Consider the following 21,961-nt stretch of genomic DNA (forward strand, 5'->3'; position numbering starts at 1 on the left):
TATATATATATACACATATATATATTTGCAACTTTGGTCCTGTTACATCACATCTCTGTGCCGCAGTTTCCATATCTGTAAAAGGCAGCAAGGCCTAATGAGGACCACCTGAGGGGCATCCTTGGCGCCCAGCCCTGGCACGCTGGTGGGGAATAACCACACTGAGGCAGAAGCCACAGAGCATGGGGGGAACAGCAGGAGTTTAGATTTGGAGCCGCCGGGTCCGGGTCTCACCTTAAGCAAGTTACCTGAGCTCCCAGTTTCACCTCCTGAGCCAAATAACGGGAGTGCCAGTGATGTGCCTGGACCATTGCCTTCAACGTCGTCATGTTGTGTGGTGCTGGGTCCACACACAACTATAAAAGATAATTTGTTCCTCAGCTACCTGCACTCAATGAGAGTCCTAATCAGCAGTGAAGTTTGCCGTATGTCTCTGGCTGGAGATTTTTGGAGAAAGGAGGAAGGGAGAGAAAGGAACAGTGTATAAGCTGGCCAGTGGGTGACTTCAGATCACTGTGTCTCCTGGGCCATCTGTCCACAAGGCAGTGTCTTCAAAGTCCATCCTAGCTCCTAATTTATGACTAGATCTGACGGATGTAATGCTCAAACAGAGCTGAACTTGAAGCTCACACCCACAGGTGTCTACTTGACCTTGGACAAGTCACTAACCTCCGCTGTCCAGTTCTCAGTTTCCTCACTGGAAGTGGCCAGTGTCTACCACATCGGATGATTTTCGGAAGATTAGAAAGATAGGACACGTAGACACCTCCAAGGTGCTTGGCTTGGGGACTTCGCTGTACCTCACTAATGAACCCCACCTACATTCAGACTGAAGTTTCTAAATGGTACTTCAGAGAGCTTCCTCGGAGAATAGGTCTCAATATTCCGAAGTACCAGAGCCTGACCTGTGAGGGTGGCTGGAAGCCACTGTAGTGTGGGGGTAGAACTGAAGACCACACTCGTGTTGCTGACACGAGAGTCCCTTTAGAACACCCAGCCTCCACTCACTGTGTTCATCTTGTGGAAGTTTCTAGAAAAAGTAGAGGCCACTCAGCCAAAGGTCTAATGCTGTAGGAACAAGAAAAGTTAAGTCCCTGTAGCCACTGAAGGAACAGAGGACCTGGTGACCTTCGTGGTCCTGAGGCCTTGCTATTCAACAGTGGAAGGAACTGCCAGCTGGTGTGCATTCGAAGTCCCTTGCATTTCTTTTTTTTTAATTTTTTATTTTTATTTATTTGTTTGAGAGAGAATGGGCACGCCCGGGCTTCCAGCCACTGCAAATGAACTCCAGACACATGCGCCCCCTTGTGCATCTGGCTAACGTGAGTCCTGGGGAATCGAACCTAGGTCCTTTGGCTTTGTAAGCAAACACCTTAACCGCTGAGCCATCCCTCCAGCCTGTCCCTTGCATTTCTACGTAAACTTTCAAATAGATCTGCACAACTGCTGGTCCACATTCAGGAAGCAAGTTATTTCATCACCCACCACCTTGTGCATCTGGCTTACATGGGTACTGAAGAATCAAACCTGGGTTCTTAGGCTCCACAGGCAAATGCCTTAACTACTAAGCTATCTCTCCAGTGCCATAAATGGTTTTTATTAATATGAAAATAACTATATTAAAATTTACATAATCTCCAACATCTTCCTTCGTTTCCCCTCCCTCATCCCCTTCACTGAATCCCTACTTTCCTGCTCCTCCCTCGTCTATATGTATGTCTTTTTCTTTCTTTCTCTCTCCCTCCCTTCCTTCTTCTCTTCCCCTTCCTTCCTGTTTTTCTTTCTCTTTCTTTCTTTTTTTCTTCTTTCTCTCCTTCATCATCTATGACAACCTACCTGTAGATGGGCCCAGTATTATGCAGGTCTTTTGCAGGTATCAACAGCCTCTGTGAGGTCATAAATATAATGACCATTTTGTGTCTGGGAAACAGCGTTCTAAATCACTCTTCCCCATCCTTCGGCTCTTTTTCACTGTCTCTTCTGAAACAGTCCCTGACACACAAATGTTGAGTTTTGTTTGTTTGTTTTTTTCAACAAGAAAGAGCAGTCATTGGTAATATCTTAGAGGTAGCTCCTTCCAATCTACCCTCAGTTTGTATCATTGTTGTGTATTGGGATACTCCATGTTCTGGGCACACTGGGGAATGGCATCAATATTAATGAATGCTGGTCCACTACCAGTAGAGAGTGGGAAAACCCTCTTATAGGGCAGCAGTGAACCCAGAAGTCTCAGAAGCAGTGTTGGCTCTGTGACAAGGAAAGACAGTGACAAGACCTGAAAAGGTAGCTGTCTTCCCACACTCAACACTTGCAATAAACCAGTGGCACCATTGTCCAGGCTGTCCCTGGTGCCTGGAGTGGGCAAGGTATGGGGATTTGCAGGGTGCCCAGTGTGCCCCGTGGCTGTACAGGGGCAATCGGACCACACTGGTCTCTGGTGGTAGCTTTCTTTGTTTTCTCACAGGCCATGCCAACCATGGTTTCCGAGCCGCACACAGATCTAACGCTCCTCCAGCTTCTGGGGGCAGCTTTTGAGGGCCGAGTCCTCGTGGAAGGACTCTGAGTAAGGGGGTCCCTGAGGTCACTAGCATAGGGTGGGTGGAGGAAGAAACACCTCGTGACCACTGGTCCCCTTCCTGCCCAGGAATTGAGGTAACTGGGTCAGAGAAACATCCCAACTGCTGCCAGGTTCCCAAGGCTATTTATAAACTTGCTCCTATGGAGACTGTGTCCAGCAGTGGCCTCGGTCCCACCTAGTGCTTGGGGAAGGGCGGGGCAACCCAAGAGGATGCTGCTTCTTGGTTGGGAAGTAGCTATTGTGCATGGATGTACAGCTATCTTCCCGATCCCCTTTCCTTTATTATTATTTTATTTATTTTGGTTTCTTTTTTTTTTTTTTTAAGAGTGGACAGGTAATAAGGACTGAGCCAATGTTTGCCAAAGAATTTTTAATTTTTTTGTTCATTATTTATTTGTTTGAGAGTGACAGACACAAAGAGAAAGGCAGAGAGAGAGAGAATGGGTGTGCCAGGGCCTCCAGCCACTGCAAATGAACTCCAGATGCGTGTGCCCCCTTGTGCATCTGGCTAACGTGGGTCCTGGAGAATCAGGCCTTGAACTGGGATCCTTAGGCTTCACAGGCAAGCGCTTAACCACTAAGCCATCTCTCCAGCCCTTATTTTGGTTTTTTGAGGCAGGATCTCACTGTAGCCCAGACTGACCTGGAATTCGCTATGTAATCTCAGGCTGGACTCGAACTCACATCGATCCACCTACCTCTGCCTCCAGAGTGTGCTGGTATTTTAAAGACATGTGCCACCACACCCGGCTCCCCTTCCTTTAATATATGAAAAATACCAAGTGATTAGGTCAGGGAAAAGAAAAAGCAGGGAGAGTAACTGGAAATGAGCAAAGCCAATGTCACTTCTTCCTCTTCCCAGGGCTTGTTTGTTACTGCCGTGGATGTTTTTACCTGGGGGACTCTTTCCCCACTTTCTTTCAAGCAGAGCCGACAAATCTGGTTTCTGCTTACAGAGCAACTGTGTCTGGTTCCTTCACAAGGTGACTGTGCGTGGAGTACCCAGGTCCAGGCTGGCATTCGACTGTTCCTTTGGTTTGCTCAAGGAAGAACTTGGGTTTGGTTCTGCTGGCCTGTTTGTCCCAGAGAATGTATTTTCTCAGCTGCTGGTTGGGGGGCCCTGCTGTGTGGGAGACAGCCTGTGGTGGTTTGAATGTGAATGGATGCCCCCATAGACAAGGGTGTTTTATTAAGCTTGTCACTTGCGTCTCCAGCCACCTGGCTGGAGGATGTGTCACTGGGAGTGGATCCTGGGATCCAGTCCAAAGGTGTGTTTGGGGGCGGGTCTGATTCCAGCCCAAAGGCTTGGAGAGAACTGGCTGGTATGTGCTGCTGAATTTTGGTGTTGGCTGGGTGTTTGGTTGTTTTCTGTCTCTGCGTGGCTCTGTGAAAGGGGGCCAGCGTCTTCTGTCACTTATAGAACTTCCGTGGATCTGTAAGCTGAAATCAGTCCCTTCCTCCCTGTTGCAGTCCGATTCATGTTGCTGGTAGAAATCACCCAACCAAGAGCAGCTTCTGGGAAAAAGAGGTTTATTTTGGCTTACAGGCTCGAGGGGAAGCTCCATGATGACAGGGGAAAACGAGGGCATGAGCAGAGGGGGGACATCACCCCCTGGCCAACATAAGGTGGACAACAGGAACAAGAGAGTATGCCAAACACTGGCAAGGGGACACTGGCTATAACACCCATAAGCCCACCCCCAACAATACACTGCCTCCAGGAGGCGTTAATTCCCAAATCTCCATCAGCTGGGAACCCAGCATTCAGAACACCTGAGTTGAGGGGGACACCTGAATCAAACCACCACACTCCCCTACATGGTGGTAGGCTGGAAGTTGGTCCCAGCATCGCGGAGCTGGCTACAACGCAGCCCCACGCAGGCTGCGGCGCTTTCACTGTGCGTGGAGACAGCGGCGCTAGTTAAGCTGAGAACCATTCTGTCGCAGGCAGGTTCGCATTGCTGGTAGAAATCACCCAAGCAAGAGCAGCTTGCGAGGGGGAGAAAAAAGGAAGAAGCTTATTTTGGCTTACAGGCTGGAGGGGGAAGCTCCATGATGGCAACATCAGGTAGACAACAGCAGGAGGAGAGTGTGTCAAACACTGGCAAGGGGGAACTGTCTATAACACCCATAATCCTGCACTCAACAATGCCCAAATCTCCATCAGCTGGGAACCTCGCATTCAGAACACCTGAGTTAATGAGGGACACCTGAATTAAACCACCACACATTCCAAGTTGTTTTCGTCAGCTTTCTGTTACTGTAACAAATGCTGGCAACAAATAAAGTTTTAAAAAAGAAAGGGGGCTGGAGGGATGGCTCAGAGGTTAAACCTAACAACCCAGGTTCGATTCCCCAGTACCCATGTACAGCTAGATGCACAAAGTGGCGCATGCATCTGGAGTTTGTTTGCAGTGGCTGGAGGTCCTGGTGTGTAATTCTGTCTATCTGATTCTTCTCACTATCTCTCTCTGCTTGCAAATAAATAAAAATATGAAGGGAAGAAGGAAGGTTGGTTTCCACTGGGGTTACTCAAAACCTACCAAAATTCTGAGAAAAAGGGACAATGGTATGTTTAGCAATAACTGGATGTTTCTATCACACCCTTTGAAGTTTAGGGGCTATTTTGGAAGAGGCGGCAGAAAGAATGTAAGGTCCCAAGGAAGGGGAGGACTGCTTACAGTACAGTCTTCCTGACACAAAGTGGCCTTGAGACTGGTCACCTCACAGTGGCTGATGCGACCTATACCAGACCTGGTGAATCGGAGGACAAAATGGCAGCAAAGGAGAAGAGAGACTAGTTGGGAGAAGGGATTCAGTGGACGGGGCGTTTGGGGAAGGGGAAAAGGGAGCGTGGTGGACGGTGATTGTGATCATGGTATAGTGTCTATATGTATAGAAGTTGGCAATTAAAAGTTAAAGGAAAGGGGGCTCATGGCTTTCAGAATTTTTAGTCCATGGTCTTTTAAAATATTATTTACTTATTTGAGAGAGAAAATACAGATAGAGAGAGAATGGGTGCACCAGGGCCTCTAGCCACTGCAAACAAACTCCAGACACATGTGCCCCCTTGTGCATCTGGCTAACGTGGGTACTGGGGAATTGAACCTGGGTCCTTGTGCTTCGCAGGCAAGCACCTTAACTACTAAGCAATCTCTCCGGCCACATGATCTTTTTTAAAAAAAAAATATTATATTTATTTGCAAGCAGAAAAAGAGAGGGAGAAACCCAAGGACTCTAGCCACTGCAGATGAATTCCAGAGGCATGCTTCACTTTGTGCATCTGGCTTCCCGTGGGTCCTGGGGAATCGAACGCAGGCCATCAGATCTTTCAAGCAAGCACCTTTAACCACTGAACTGTCTCTTCAGCCTGGCCCATAGTTGATTGGCCCATTGCTTTGGCCCTAACGTGGCACGTCATGGTAGGTCTGTGGCGGCAGAACAAGACCAGTCATTTCATTATTGGGAAGCAGTGAGGGAGAGATGCTAGAGCTCCTCTGTCTCCTTCAAGAGTATTATGTCCTCAGTGACCTCCCACTGTGCCCCAGCTCTTAAAGGCGCTACCCTTTCTCCCAACAGTACCAAACTTGGGACCAAGCCCCTCATACACGGGTAGCCATTTATTGTTCTACTCACAGCCATTTGAAAGACAATTGTGTTTCTTCTAACTGCCTCTTGGGGATGCAGACAACACGACACAGACTCCCGGAGGATTATACAAGGTAGCAAAGGAATTGAGCCCTTTGCACTAACAGGAGAACCTGGACGGGTAGGAGTGCTGTCCATAAAATGCAGTGGTAGGGGCCTAGAGAGATAGCTCAGTGGTTAAGGTACTTACTTGCAAAGCCCAAGGACCTGGGTTTGATGTCTGAGTGCCCCGGTAAAGCCAGATGCACAAGGTGGCACATGTGTCTGGAGTTTGTTTGCAGTGGCTGATGGCTCCCGTGTGCCCATTCTCTCTTTCTGTTTCTCTTCTCTCTCTGCTAGCAAATATATAAATAACAATATATTTTTTTGAATTCTTTGTTAAAAAATTCAGTGGCAGGGCAGGCACAGAAGAGCTTGCTATTATCCAAAGCTGCCAGTTGAGCTTTGTAATCTGGGAGGAAAGGGTTCGGATGGGTGACTATGAAAGAGGCAAGAAGGCGCAGCTTAGAACCAGTGAGTGGATGGAGGGAGAGCACTGTGGCGTGCGCTTGTTGGCAGAGGAGGAAGTTATGTTCTAAAGCCAGCACTTCAAAGGTCAGTGGTCCTTGACGATCTGAACAGTATGTGGTGTCGGTAATTCCCACATCAGCTGATTTTTCCTCCAGAGCCGAAGCAGATGTTAGTTCCTTTGAGCGCCAAAGCTCTCCTTCCTTACCTTCTCCATGTAGCCTCCCCTGCTGCCCAGAAAGTCGACAGGCTGGGAGTGTAAGCCCATGCTAGACCACTTGCCTCCCATGCCCTGGGTTCAATTCCTAGCACTATAAAAAAGAATATCTATCTATCTATCTATCTATCTATCTATCTATCTATCTACATACATACATACATACATACATACATACATACATATATATATATATATATATATATTTTTTTTTTTTTTTTTTGGTTTTTTGGTCTCACCCTGGCCCAGGCTAACCTGGAATTCACTATGTAGTCTCAGGGTGGCCTTGAATTCTCGGTGATCCTCCTACCTCTAACCTCCAAGTGCTGGCTGGGATTAAAGGTGTGCATCACCATGCCCAGATAAGAATTTTTTTTTTTTTTTAAGGCGCTAGCTTCTGCTTTGAACCCTCAGAAGAGATTTTAAAGCCTCCTTAGTGGAGAAGTTTCTGATTAACTGGGTTTCCTTTGACTCTTGCCCCATTAGTCACCCAAGTCCACGTGATAGGAAACAGTCTTGTTTCCCTTTGTGCCAAGGTGCTGGTGTGCTCAGCAAACACTGGCAGAGCTTGCGACCCAAAGAAAGAGCTCTTTCTAGATGTTTCATGCAGGTGTCTTTTGGTTAATCCTAGTGTGACATAAAAGATTGACATTGGACATTAGAGACCCGCAGAGGAGCAGCCCAGAACCATCATGCCAGGGCGTCAGAAAGCCTCACTGGGCAGGGACCACTATCAGGAAATGACTTCTAGGACCTATAATGCCTTGTAATGCCAGTTAGCTCATCCCAGAATCCACAGAACTTTCTCTCACCATGTCATAAACTATGAAGATGAGCACCCAAAGAATTCTGTAATTCAGGTCATGAATTGAACACCAGAGATTTACTCTGAAGCCCAATTTCAGCCTAATCAGGGAGCCATTGAGAGACAAGTTGAAGGGCAAAGACTGAACCAATATTATTTTGGATTAAGAAGTAAAGTTGGGCTGGAGAGATGGCTTAGTGGTTAAGCGCTCGCCTGTGAAGCCTAAGGACCCCGGTTCGAGGCTCGGTTCCCCAGGTCCCACGTTAGCCAGATGCACAAGGGGGCGCACGCGTCTGGAGTTCGTTTGCAGTGGCTGGAAGCCCTGGCGCGCCCATTCTCTCTCTCTCCCTCTATCTGTCTTTCTCTCTGTGTCTGTCGATCTCAAATAAAAAAAAAAAAAATGAACAAAGAAGTAAAGTTAAGGAGCTGGGCACATGCTACTCAGGAGGCAGAGGAAGAGGGATTGTTTGAGTCAGGGAGGTGGAGACTAGACCAGGCAACATAAGGAGAGCCGCAATCTCAAATAAAAAGCTGTGGGAGTGCCTAGAGAGATGGTTTAACAGTTAAGGTGCTTGCCTGTGAAACCCAAGGACACAAGTCTGATTTCCCAGTACCCAGGTAAGCCACATGCACAAGGTGGGGCAGGAGTTTGTTTGCAGTGGCTGGAGGTCCTGGCTGTGCCCATTCTCTCTTTTTCTCTCTCCTCAAATTAATAAATATTTAAAAAAAATTTTAAAGCTGTGGGAGGAGGGCTGGTAGTATAGCCTGTGTAAGGCTCTGGCTTCAATAATACAGCAGCTGGGCATGATGGCACACGCCTTTAATCCCAGCATTTGGGAGGCAGAGATAGGAGAATCCCTGTGAGTTTGAGGCCAGCCTGAGACTACATAGTGAATTGCAGATCAGCCTGGGCTAGAGCCAGACCCTATATCAATCCTACCCTCTCACAAAAAGAAGCAAAATAAAATTCAAAAATAAAAATTTAAATATGAAAAAATATAGCACAAGACTAAATCCCATTTAACATGTATTTATTGTGCTCCAAGTTCTTGTCATGGGCAATGAACATGACCTCAAAGATTACATCCAGGATTGATTTTACCAGAAGATTCCATATGGCTTTGGCCATGTAACAGAAGGGAGATTTAGAGAGGGAGGAGTCTAGAAGGGGAAAGACACTGACGGTGGTCATGGGGCTTTGCCACAGGACAGTAAGGCCTCCACAGCTGCTAACACCTTGAGTTTGTACCCAAGCAATGTATGGTGTGAACTGAATTTGGATAGAATGGGAAAATGTTTAGGAAAAAAAAATAACAAAAGTTCTGGCACAATATTGGAAGGAAGATTTTATATGAGAGAGACTGTTATAGAAAAAAAAAATAGAGAGAGAGAGTGTATTAGTCAGGGTTCTCTAGAGGAACAGACCCCATAGAATGAATTGTATTAAAACAGAGGTTACTGGATTGGTTTACAACAGTCCAACGACAGCAGATTACAAGCCTGAGAATCAAGGAACCCGGTAGCTGCTCAGTCCACGAGGCTGGAGGCCTCAGCAGTCCCAATCGGGCACTGGAGGCCTGGAGGTGTCCTGGAGACCCGCTGCTCTTTGGTCCACACTGGTCTTCGGTCCACACTGGAAAGCAGCAAAACAGCAAGCAGCAAGCAGCACTGGCAGCCAGGAGGAAGGGGAGAATATCTTTCTTCCCAGAACTTCTTTTTTTTTTTTAAATTTATTTTTATGCCACTGTAATTGAACTCCAGATGCGTGTGCCACCTTATGTGACCTTGCTCATGCACCACCTTGTGCATCCAGCTTATGTGGGATCTGGGGAGTTGAACGTGGGTCCTTAGGCTTCACAGTCAAGGACCTGAACTGCTAAGCCATCTCTCCAGCGCCCCCCCCCCAGCTTCTTTTGATAAAGCCTCCCTTCCGAGAGGGGCTGCCCACTCTGGGGGAAGGATTCGTCCTTTAGTTAATCCTTCCTGGAAGCAACCTCAGAGACCCACTGATGAGGAATGTCTGTGGATTCCTAAACAGTTCAAGTTGACACAAACTTAACCATCACAGATAGAATGACAGACAGATAGATAGATCTGATTTAACAGACCCCAGTGCAGCTACCAGCGTTCTTAACTACAGAGAGCAGAAATGACTCTAATTAATTTGAGCATAAAGGGGATTTATTACAGAATAGTGAGACACTTTCAATAAAGTGAAAGTACAATCCACAGAATAGGAAAAAAATCTTTTAAAGAAGACTGGGATCTCGGATATGAGAATTCTTCAATTGTAAAAGACAGATTTTAAAAGGCAATTTTAAAAGGGGCAAGAAGGGCTGGAGAAGCAGCTTAGCAGTGAAGGTGTTTGCCTGCAAAGCCAAAGAACCCAGCTTCAATTCCCCAGGACCCACATAAGCCAGATAAGATCAGGTGGCACATGCGTCTGGAGTTCATTTATAGTGGCCAGAGGCCTTGCCTTGCCCATTCTCTCTTTCTCTCATTAAATAAGTAAGTACAAAATGGGTAAGAATAATGATTGTTCAACAGTGTGAATTTACTTACTGCCATGGAATTGTATCCTTAAAATAGTCAAAATGGTAAATTTGATGTTATGGATGTATAAATCAAATTTGAAACCCATTTTTAAATGGACAAGGCATTTCAAAAATCGTACAAAAAGATACACACGTTTTCAGTAAACCTGTGAAGAACATTTCTTAACATTTTTCATCACTAGAAAATCAAAACCACAATGAAATGCTAAGGAAGCAGAACTGGCATAGATTATTACAGTCACATAAAATGATATCATTGTGGGGGGAAAACAGTCTGACCATTTTTCACAATGTTAAACCTGGAATTTCTATATGGCCCAACAATCCCATCCCAAGATATATACCCAACAAAAATGAAAATATATGTGAACTCAACCACGTGTAGAAAACATTCATGGCAGTGTTACTCATGCTAGCCAAAAGTTGAAACAATTCAAGTGCCCATCAAATCCTGAAAGATAAAGTGAGTGCTTTCATACAATGTGATATTATTTAGCAATTAAAAGCAGTGGAATGCTGATAATGCTACAAGATAGATAAGATTTTGTTAAGTGCCGGGCGCCTTTAATCCCAGCACTCGGGAGGCAGAGGTAGGAGGATCGCCGTGAGTTCGTGGCCACCCTGGGACTACATAGTGAATTCCCGGGCTAGAGTGAGAGCAAGACCCTACCTTGAAAAGCCAAAATAAATATATACACACACACACATATACATATGTACATACACACACACACACACACACACACACATACATACATACATCACAAGATGGTTCTGGAATGAGCTCTAACACCGCTCCTCGGGAGAGTCTCCCCAAGTCTCCCCATCTCAGCCAGCTCAAAGAGGTGGCTTCTCAAAGTCTGTTTTCTCATCTCATAGGGCTTGTTATCCGCATTGAGGCTGGGTGTCTCTGTAGTGGTCAACACTTCCAAGCCCTAACCAAGAGAGAGGCCATGAAACTGTCAGTTCTGACATAAGATGCCAGACTTCAGCATGGCAGATGTTCCGTGTCCTTCACTGCCTCAGTGGGTTGGCCTGGATGATGGCTTTCAAGTCATAGACGTTCACCCATGGTTCTGATTGTGTTGGTCACCTGTCACGTTGCCAAGGACAATGGTAATCTCTAGCTTCCCCTTGCCTGGTGGTGTAAGCGTTGGGCAAACTGAACCCTTCTTTTCAAAGCATTTCACATTCCTGTTTGTGGGCCAGCCCTCTTACACATTCTTTTGTCTTTTCTTTAATTTTTGTGAGCATGAGTTCATGCATGTGCAGATACATGCACATAGGCAAGTCTGAGGACAACCTCGGGTGTTGTTTCTTGGGGGGGGAGCCATCCAACTTTTTTTTTTCTTTTTAAGTTTGATCTTTCTTTATAAATCTTTTCTAAATATTTTACTTGCTTATTTATTTGAGAGTGAGAAAGAGAGAAAAAAGAAGCAGATAGAGAGAACGGCTGCACCAGGGCCTCTAGCCACTGCAACCAAACTCCAGACGCTTGAGCCACCTTGTGCATCTGGCTTTATATGGGTACTGGGGAATCGAACTTGGGTCCTTTGGCTTTGCAGGCAAGCACCGTAACCGCTAAGCTCTCTCTGCAGCCCCACCCACTTTTTTTTTTTTTTTCAAGGTAGGGTCTCACTCTAGTCCAGGCTGACCTGGAACTCACTATGTAGTCTCAGGGTGGCCTTGAACTCAGGGCGATCCATCTACCTCTGCCTCCCAAGTGCTGGAAGATAGAGCTTGGTAGAAGGAAGGTGAGTCATTGGTGGCATGCCTTTGAGGAGGGAGCAGCCTCTCCCTCTCTCTCTCTCTCTGTCTGTCTGCCTCTTCCTTCCTGGTTGCTTTGAGGTAAATAGCCATGTGTCATATTGTCTCACTCAAAGCCACAGAGGCCAAGCCACCATGAATCATAATCTGTGAGCCAAAATACATCTTCCCTCCTTCTAAGTGGATTAACTTAAGTATCTTGTCACCGTGACAAAAAGCTGATACCCAGAAGCTGGTGTAATTCGTTAGGAGCAGCCACACTGGAGGGAGCAAGGTGAGCCCCTAATCCAACACCACTGGTCTCTTGGAGAAGGGAAGATCTGGTCCCAGAGACACACTCGTGGCGAGCAGCAGGTGAAGATTAGGGTTATGCTGCCAGAAGCCAGGGGAAAGGCTGCAGCAGGTCCCTTCCTAGCGTCTTCTGCGGGAGCAAGCACCCCCACACGCACCATGTCGTTGTTCAAACCACTCAGGTTGTGGTACCGTCATAGCAGCTGTAGCAGACCCATACGTACCTTGTTCTCCACTCTGTGTTTGCCCCTGCTTCAAGTCACGCCCTGCCTAGTCTTCACGGCTTGGCCAGAAGACCCCACAGACCTTACACACCTGTGGCTGGTTTGCTTGCAGGGACACTTGTATTTATAGATCTGCTAAAACAAACAAAAGAAAAAAAAGAACCCACACTTACCTGTTCTGACTTCAACTCATCACTTCTCTGGAACACACTTGTGCCTCCTTTTTAAAATATTTTTTATTTTTATTTATTTGAGAGTGACAGAGAGAGAAAGAGGGAGAGAGAGAATCCCAGCCACTGCAAACGAACTCCAGAGACGTGCGCCCCCTTGTGCATCTGGCTAACGTGGGACCTGGGGAACCGAGCCTCGAACTGGGGTCCTTAGGCTTCACAGGCAAGCGCTTAACAGCTAAGCCATCTCTCCAGCCCTTGCTCCTCCTTTTTGTCATCTTTCTGTCTTGGAGAATGGTTTCTAGAGGACCTAGCCAGAGTGGTCTTTCTGCTCAGAGCATACACCTGAATTGACAGTCTATAATTTAAAATATATTGTTGTTATTATTATTATTATTATTAAGTAGGGCCTTGATCTAGCCCTGGCAGACCTGGAATTCACTATGTAGTCTCAGGCTGGCCTCAAACTCACAGCATTTCTCCTATATCTGCCTCCCAAATGCTGGAATTAAAGGTGTCTTCCACCATAACTGGCAAATTTTATTTTATTTTTATTTATTTATTCGAAAAGAGAGAGAGAAAGAAAGAGGGAGGGAGAATGGGTGCGTCAGGGCCTCCAGCCACTGCAAAGGAACTCCAGATGCATGAGCCCCCTTGTGCATCTGGCTTATATGAATCTTGGGGAATCAAACCGATTTCTTTGGCTTTGCAGGCAAATGCCTTAACCGCTAAGCCATCTCTCCAGCCCCACCACCCCCAGATTTTAAATTTATTTATTTGAAAGAGAGCGGGAGAAAGCAAATGGGTATGCTGAGGCCTCTTACCATTGCAGATGAACTTCAGATGCCTGCACCACTTTGTACATCTGGCCCTATGTGGGTACTTGGGAATCAAAGCTAGCCCATCAGGTTTTGCAAGCAAGTGTCTTTAACCACCTTGCCATCTCTCCAGCCCATGGCAGTAACGTTTATCTGATCCACTTTCCTCCTTGTCCAGGCATCAAATCCTAAAAGTTCTTCTTGGCTCTGTCTTTGGAGTCTTCGCCCTCCCTTCTCAACCCATGTTCACTTCCTTCCTAGACTGGCCTCCTGAGAGATGCTTTGTGGAATAATCTTTCTGAAATATAAGTTTAATCATCACTTGCCCATTTGAAATTCGTCAGAGGGTCCCCCTAGCTTCCAGACAAAAGTCAAGTCCCCAGCTTAGCTCACAGGCTCCTGACGATGTGAATTCTTTCCATCCCTCATAAGGTTATCTGCCCCTGTCCCTATGGCTCCTGCTCCAAGGACAGCCACGCCACACTCAGCATCAGTGCTTGCCCTTCCTGCTTGGCTCTAGGATGCTTACTCCATGTTCAAAAAGAAAAAGAAAAAGAAAAAGAAAGGAAAAGAAAGAAAAAAAAAGAAAGCGAAAGAAAAGAAAACAGGGGCTGGAGAGATGGTTTAGCAGTTAAGGCGCTTGCCTGAGGAACCTAAGGACTCAGGTTCTATTCCATAGTAACCACATAAGCTATATGCACAGGGTGGCGCTGTGTCTGACGTTCTTTTTGCAGTGGTTGGAGGCCCTGGTGCATCCATTCTCTGTCCCTCTCCTCTCCTCTCCTCTCCTCTCCTCTCTTCTCTTCTCTTCTCTTCTCTTCTCTTCTCTTCTCTCTCTCTCTCTCTCTCTCTCTCTCTCTCTCTCTCTCTCTCTCTCTCTCTCATTTTCCGAGGTAGGGTCTCACTATAGTTTAGGCTGACCTGGAATTCACTCTGTAGTCCCAGGGTGGCCTCGAACTCTCAGTGATCCTCCTACGTCTGCTTCCCGAGTGCTGGGATTAAAGGCGTGCGCCACCATGCCCGGCCCTTTCTTGCAAATAAATAATTGTTAAAAAAAACAACAACAGGAAAGAAACAGCCTCCTCCAGGAAGCCTCCCTTGGTCTTCAGGACCATTTAAACCCCACCCCTGCACCCCGTCCCGCATCCCTTGTAGCCACTCAGTTCTATTTTGCAGTGTTTGGAAATTGCACGTGTACCCCAGCCTACCCGCCCCTTCCCCACTAGACTGTAAGGCCTCTGAGCGAGTTCCAAGTGAGGAGGGCGTGGGCAGAGAGGAAGGGATCTGTTTTCCCCACGCTGTCTCACAAAGTGAAAGTCAACCCGGGAGAGACCGAACCTCACCGTGTTGGCCCTGATGACACCATCATCTCGACCCATTTACTGGCACGGGAGCCTGCCGTGATGGGGGCGGCCCTCTTCGGCTCTCTGGGGCCCCAGGCAGCTGAAGTCACTTCCCCTGCAGGGACAGAGCCGGCGTGACCCGGAGGAGAGGCGGCGGCGGCGCGGCAGCTCGCTGGACACCAGCCGGTCCCCCATTGGCGCATCCCGGAGGCCCGGGGGTGGGGGGAAGCTTTCTGGAATTGGGCCCCGGCCGGGTCCTTTGTGCGGGGATTAGCCGTGCTGCTGAGTGTGGGGAAGCTTCGAGAATCCCCGCAGCATCCGATCCGGGATTTGCCTCTGCCTCGAGGCTCATGGAAAGCCGAGATCTGGCCGCGCAGGCCCCGCGCACGGAACGGGAATGAGCCCGGAGGGGAGCCATCGGGAGCCGACGCCGCGCAGCGCAGGCCCTCGCCGGACCAGCGCCGAGGCCCGCCGCCCTCCTCGGGTCAGTGGGCATCCACCCGCTGCAACGGCTGGGCCGTGAAAAGCGGCTTGACCTTCCGACAGCGTCCGGGGAAGGACCGGGGGGCGCCGGGCCCGCCGCCTGAGGTCGGGAGCCCGCGGGCGCATTTCCCTCTCCCCTGCGGAGCTCATCTCCATCTTCGCAGTAAGTGGGCGCCGGGCACAGGGACGGTCCGGAGGGGCGAGGTCGGGGCGGTGGAGGGGTGCCCAGGCTGCCCGGCTGGTTTCCCGATGCCAGTCGCGCCCCCCTGCCCCGGGATGCAGAGCCCAGGGCCCGGCCTTGGAGGGGACCCGAGCATCTTAAAATCACTTCGTACTGGGGGGAAAAAAACAATCTAATGCAGTCTCAAAGCAGTATTGGGAAAGATGGGCTTCCTCCTCCTTTTCTACTTCTTTTCCTTTAAAAAAAAAAAACAAAACATATATATCGTTTACCTAAAGAGACTACGCAGACACATTTCTTTCATTTTAGCCTTCCACTCTTAACTCCCTGGCCAAGCTCATCTTAACACTGCTGGCTTAGGGAGGAAAGGGGTTTTTTTGGAGGTTTTTGGCACTCTTTTTGATGGATGTATTTGTTTTGGAAATGCTTGTCCCACCATGAAAACTGCGGGCTGCCCAACAAACCAGGTGAAGAGCTGGGGGGTTGAGGCTTATCACTAGAAACGTCTGTCAGCTCCAAAGCCTGTAAAGCCCAGATCTGGTCCCACCTGCCGTCCGACTCCGCAGAGCAGCTGACTGCTTTCTACATCCCCTGGCTGGCCTGAATGTCTGCACCAGGCAGCTGTAGAGCCAAATGCCTTTTATTTTTACTTTTATTTGTTTTCTTACTTATTTTTATAATAATTTTTTTTTCACTCTAGCCTAGGCTGATCTGGAATTCACTATGTAGTCTCAGGGTGGCCTCAAACTCACAGTGATCCTCCTACCTCTGCCTCCTGGGTGCTGGGACTAAAGGCTGCTCCACCGCATGGGCACATTAATTAATTGCGTGGGACTGAGGATCAAACCAGAGCCTTATGCTTGGTTTGTGAGCATTGGGCCCTGGAGCTACTGCCCCAGTTCACAGATGCTTTTTAAATAGTATTTTTTTTTCCAGGTAGGGTCTCACTCTAGCCCAGGCTTAGATAGTTAACTTTAGAGCGTTTAGAGTTCCAGGTATCCAAAGATCAGATAAGCCCCAAAGGTATGCACCAGAAGTTGGTGGTCTTGTGACAATATGCAGAAATAACTGCCCCTTTTTTTTTTCATGAGCGATTTTAGCCCATTTTCTTCTAAAATGGAAATGAAACTTGACATCTGTATTTTTAGAATACAGTTATAAGGTTGTTGCAAGGCAACCTGTATTTCCAGATTCTTCTATCAAGGGTGGGAGGAGGTATTATGTTGGGTTCACTACCCACCTCCTGGTTCTACTTGACCTCATGTCTCAGATTTCACTTGATTTCTTCCTTGGCAGAACTAGGACCTACCCTTTAAGGCTAAGAAAGTAAAGAGCAGTGTTCACTCAAGAGTGTTGCAGCTACCACAGCCTTAACCAAATACGTAAAGTATTTCATGACCCACATTATATTTCCTTGCCCTTCAAGCTTAGGTACATAGAATGATTAAGTATCAATTAAAAAACAAAGCCCGGCTCCTCCCCCCTTGGGCAAATATGTATTTGGCTGAGATGGGCAGGGTTACCCACAGTCTGGATTGGGTGCAGAAGCCTTCTACCACTTCTCATTGCCTTCATATTAACACATACCCTTTCCTCCTGCCCTCATCTGTTCAATCCCATTTAGGTCACCTACCTTGACCTAGCCCTTATTCGGGCTGGTTGAGAATATTTTCCCAGGCCCCCTGCCTTGAATTGTCTTGGAAAATTCTATGTATAATAAATCCTCCCCTGGAAATGCTACTGTATGTATCCAAAATAACTGCGGTACCCACATCTTGAATTAGTCTTGCTCCATCATTTTAATGCTGGCCAGGATGGATTCCCGGGTGTCCGGTAAACTTGTTATTTCTCCTTCATACTAACTGGCAAGGGACTGAGCTTCCTACAAAGATGCCAGATGTAAATGAGTTAGAGTCTAGTGACCAGTGTCCAGTCTTCTGACCTTTTCTTTGTCTTGCCCTTGGGTTGAGTTCTATCCTTTGAATTTCTAGAAGAGGCTGGAGCGTCAGTGGACTTGTGGGTTAGAGCGATCCATGCCTGCAGCTTCTCCAGGCTGCAGTAATTCTCTACTCTCCAAATGCTGCATGGTGACAGTTTGCCCCGTTTGTAAGAGGTAACCAGCAATAGGGTAATGCAGCAATGCTCAAGAAAGCTTGGGAAATGAGATCCTGGAATCTGACATCTAGGGCAGATCACGTCGGAACAGTCTCCTTTCCTCGCCAGTCTGCTAAGAATGACATTGCTCCATTCACACCAGATCAACCTTGGATTATAAATATGCAAAAGGCCATATTAGCTTGATTTATGTACATCTTGCAAGCTCAGGCTGGCTGATGTGGCTGTTCATGAGGGAGACTTAAACAATGATGGTCTTCCTGAGAAAATGATTCCAGAATGTCTGCTGGTGAGCCCTTTCTGTGAAGGTGATCGGAAAGTCTTGAGGCTAAGACTGAGTCCCTATCAGACTTATCCCAATGAGATAGCTGGCTCCCAGTAGCTTAGGCTTCCATGCCCTGAGATTCACCAGCTGCAATGGGAACTGATAACCGTGTTGCTGACTCATGCTTTTCAGTTTGGCTTGTCATGGTACCGTGTCTAAATGATATAGTCTAGCAACTCTTATGGTAACTCTGCAGTGGGTGTTATAAGGAATCTTAGAGGTGATTTAAAACAGACAGGGGGGTTGCAGAGGTAATTTGCAAATACTGTGCCTTTTATAGAAGGGGCTTGAACATCTGCATTTTATTTATTTTTATTTATTTATTTTGAGAGAGAGAGAGATAGATACAGAGAGAGAGAGAGAAATAGGCAGGTAGAGAAAGGATGGGCATGCCAGGGCCTGTAGCTGCTGCAAATGAACTCCAGAAGCGTGCACCCCCTTGTGCATCTGGCTTACATGGGTCCTGGGGAATTGAACCTGGGTCCTTTGGCTTTGCAGACAAGTGCCTTAACCACTAAGCTATCTCTCTAGTCCAAACACCTACATATATTGGTGTCCTTGAACCATCCACCTTAGACACCAAGGAATCACTGTATGTCTTACCCTTTTGTTTTGTCTTACAAAGCAGGGCCTCACTCTAGCCTACCTGACCAGGAACACTCACCCAAGCTGACCTCAAACTGGTGGTGATTCTCCTACCTCAGCTTCCTCAGTGCTGGCATTAAAGGCATGTGCCACCATGCCTGGCCTCTCTGACTCTTATGTACTGAACTTTTAGAATGACTATAGTAATTGGGTTCTAAAAAGTCACAAGTCCTCTGTGAGTTAATACATTATTTTCCCTGTAAGAAAACGATAGGTCTCTTAATATGGGTGGTAGTTGATCTTACAGTAAAAAGAATTGAGAACTGTAGTTTTTTGGAGATAAATAGGAAGGAATAAAACTAGGGAGGCTAAGTGTGGTAACACTGAGCCACTGTTTATTTACCATTCAACTTTAGGATATTTAGGAGGTTTGGAGGAAATTCAACCTCAGAATCAGAGATTTTTCTTGGCAAATATTAAATTGTATTCATAATAGTTGCTTCCTATGTAAAACTTACTTTTGTACATCCTGTCTTTGAATCTCACCCTAATCCTCGAACATAAATATCCTCATCCTAGATTTTCAGTATTTCCTTTTGTATAGCATACCTTTCATACAGAGAGACTGGCCCTAGAGGATTAGATTGTGCCTTTGGGGTTGGGGATGTGGGGTATAGCCTGGCCATGCACAAAGTCCTAGGTTTCACCCAGCACCACACAGAAGAGAGGGAAGACAGAGACAGAGGAAGAAAGGAAGGGGAAAGAAAGGAAGAAAGAAAAGAATGTGCCTTTGAATGAAACAAAGCACTATATGTGTCAGCACTTATGCAGTTTAGGAATTTTCTAGAAAAGCTGTGGGTGCAGGGTTTCCTCTGCTCAACTAATCCACCTAAGACATACTGACTTCAGAGATCGGGAGGCAGTCGGAGCTCTGGGAGATGACTATCTCGACTAAGTCACTGTCTCCTTGAAGTAAACGTTGTTCAGGTTCCAGAATGTCTGATTAAGGGTTCTACCTTTCCCTTCCTTTATTTATTACTTATTTATCTGAGAGAGAGAGAGAAAGGTAGATAGAGAGGAAGAGGGAGAGAGAGGGAGGAAGAAAGAGACAATGGGTGTACCAGGGCCTCCAGCCACTGCAACAAACTCCAGATGCACGCGCCACCTTGTGCATCTGGCTTTTACATGGGTCCTCGGGAATCAAACCTGGGTCCCGAGGCTTTATAGGCAAGTGCCTTAACTGCTGAACCATCTCTCCAGCCCCTTTCCCTTCAATATCTAGAGAAGCATAAAAACTTTCCTGCTCTGTTTCTATCCCTGCAGGATCAGGACGAACTTTTGTTAGTTTTGTGGTGCTGGGGGCGGTGGGGGGAGCAGGGTCTCGACATGGGAACCACATACTGTATACCACTAAGCATCTCTAGACCTTAGAGCAAGTGTTGTTTTAGGGTGTTCTGCCCAAATAGGTAGAAGGAAAGGAAAAAAAGACATCTTTCAAGCCCCTGTCCCAGTCCATCGGCCAACAGATTTATAGAGCAGATGCCTCATTCCTTTAAGGTCTGGACATACAAAAGTACGCGCGCGCACACACACACACACATAGACACACACACGCAAATATTCAGATTGATATATATGTTGACATGTATGTGTGTGTGTCAGAATATAAGTCTTGAAAGCATCTTGAAGACTTGGTGGTCTTTTTATTTTTATTTTAAGGTTTTTGTTTTGTTTTGTTTGGAGGTAGGGTCTCGGTCTAGCCCAAGCTGACCTGGAACTCACTCTGTAATCTCAGAGCTGGCTGAGAACTCACTGTGATCCTCCTGCCTCTGCCTCCCTAGTGCTGGGAGTAAAGGCATGAGCCACCACACCCAGCTATTCATTTTAGAATTTTAAAAATTTATTTGCATGTGTGCATGCATGTGCACACTTGTCAGATTCTCGTGCTGCTGCAGACAGAGTGCTTGTCTGGCTTTATGTGGGTGGCTGGGGAATTGAATCTCAGCTGGATGGCTTTTGCAGCAAGCACCTTTAGCCACTGAGCCATGTTCCCTGACCCCAATGCTGCTTTTAGGCTCTTTCTCCCATCTAGTCACCAACTTCCTCAAAAGTCCTCCAGCATGGAGTGGTGGCACATGCCTCTCATCCTGGCACTCAAGAGACTGAGGCAGGAGGATGAAATGTTTGAGGCTAGCCCTGACTTCAGAAACAGAAAACAGCAACAAAAAGAAATGTTCCCCAAACTTAGAATTTTGGGGGGTTCAGATACAAACACCACCTGGGAGAATCCTAGTCCCATGGCTTCTTTGGGCAGTAAAAGGTATCTTCTTGGCTCCTTGAATATGGCCAGAAATAGGTGGCATTTGCTACTTTTCCCCAAGACTTCTACTGGGTGTAAGGCTGTTCCCATGAGCTTCCTTCCCCAGGTCCCAGCCAGTTTCCCAACTGGCCGTGGGTGGCTGCAAAATGACCTCTAATGGGAGCGTTGCTGGAGGGGAAATGGTAGACACTCCCAAACCTTGCATTAATTGAGAGGATGATATCAGACCCCTGTAATCATGAAAGTAGCCTCTCAGACTAAACAAAGACGCAAGCCCCTCCTTTGTGGGCTACATGCAGTTTCTTCAAATTAGCATTGCGCAATCTACAATGGTGCCCTATTCATACTAGGAATCCACTGAACAGAGTTAAATTTTCTGGATCTTTGCTGAGGGGTGAAAAAGGCATTGGCTGCATTGCACAGGATTTGCATCTTGTAGTGTCCCTGTGTGTCCTTGGCCTTTGGGCACAATGGGAAGTGCCCGTCTTATCTTGTCAGTCAGGCAGTCTGCCTCAGTTACCCTTTTTCTGGGACCTAACGCAGTGAATTAGGAGCTGGGGGTGGGCATGATGGCAAAATACTCAGCTCAGTCCGCGTGAGTTATTGCCTTCCAGATTTGGGGAGCAAGCTCTCTCTATCTCTCTCTGTTTTGTTCAATTTTTGTTTGTTAGTTTTTCGAGGTGTAGGGTCTCACTCTAGCTCAGGCTGACCTGGAATTCACTCTGTAGTCCCAGAGTACCCTCGAACTCACAGAGATCCTCCTACCTCTGCCTCCCGAGTACTGGGATTAAAGGCGTGCGCCACCACACCCAGCTCTCTTTTTTTGTTTGTTTGTTTCTAAAATTTATTTATTTGTTTGCAAGCAGAGAGAGAGAGAGAGAAGAGAGACAGATAGAGAGAATGGGCACGCCAGATCCTCCAGCCACTGCAAATTAACCCCAGATGTGTGCACCGCCTTATGTATCTAGCTTATGTGGGTCCTGGGGACTCGAACCTGGGTCCTTTGGCTTCGCAAGCAAATGCCTTAAC

The 21,961-nt window shown here is 47.1% G+C and overlaps 1 protein-coding gene across 4 annotated transcripts in view; it reads left to right on the plus strand.

Moving 5' to 3' along the window:
* The window catches only part of Trim2 (tripartite motif containing 2), a 192,862-nt gene that overhangs the window by 63,857 nt on the left and 107,044 nt on the right, over nucleotides 1-21,961 (plus strand). Inside the window, exon 1 of one of the 4 annotated variants that reach the window (XM_045130718.1) lies at nucleotides 15,490-15,569. The exons of the other annotated variants lie outside the window; for them this stretch is intronic. The gene's annotated coding sequence lies outside the window, so the exon portion shown is untranslated. Of the gene's footprint in view, nucleotides 1-15,489; nucleotides 15,570-21,961 lie in introns of those variants that run through there. 4 annotated transcript variants of the gene reach the window in all.

Source organism: Jaculus jaculus, chromosome 12 (genome assembly GCF_020740685.1).
Source record: "Jaculus jaculus isolate mJacJac1 chromosome 12, mJacJac1.mat.Y.cur, whole genome shotgun sequence".
Classification (NCBI taxonomy): Eukaryota; Metazoa; Chordata; class Mammalia; order Rodentia; family Dipodidae; genus Jaculus; species Jaculus jaculus.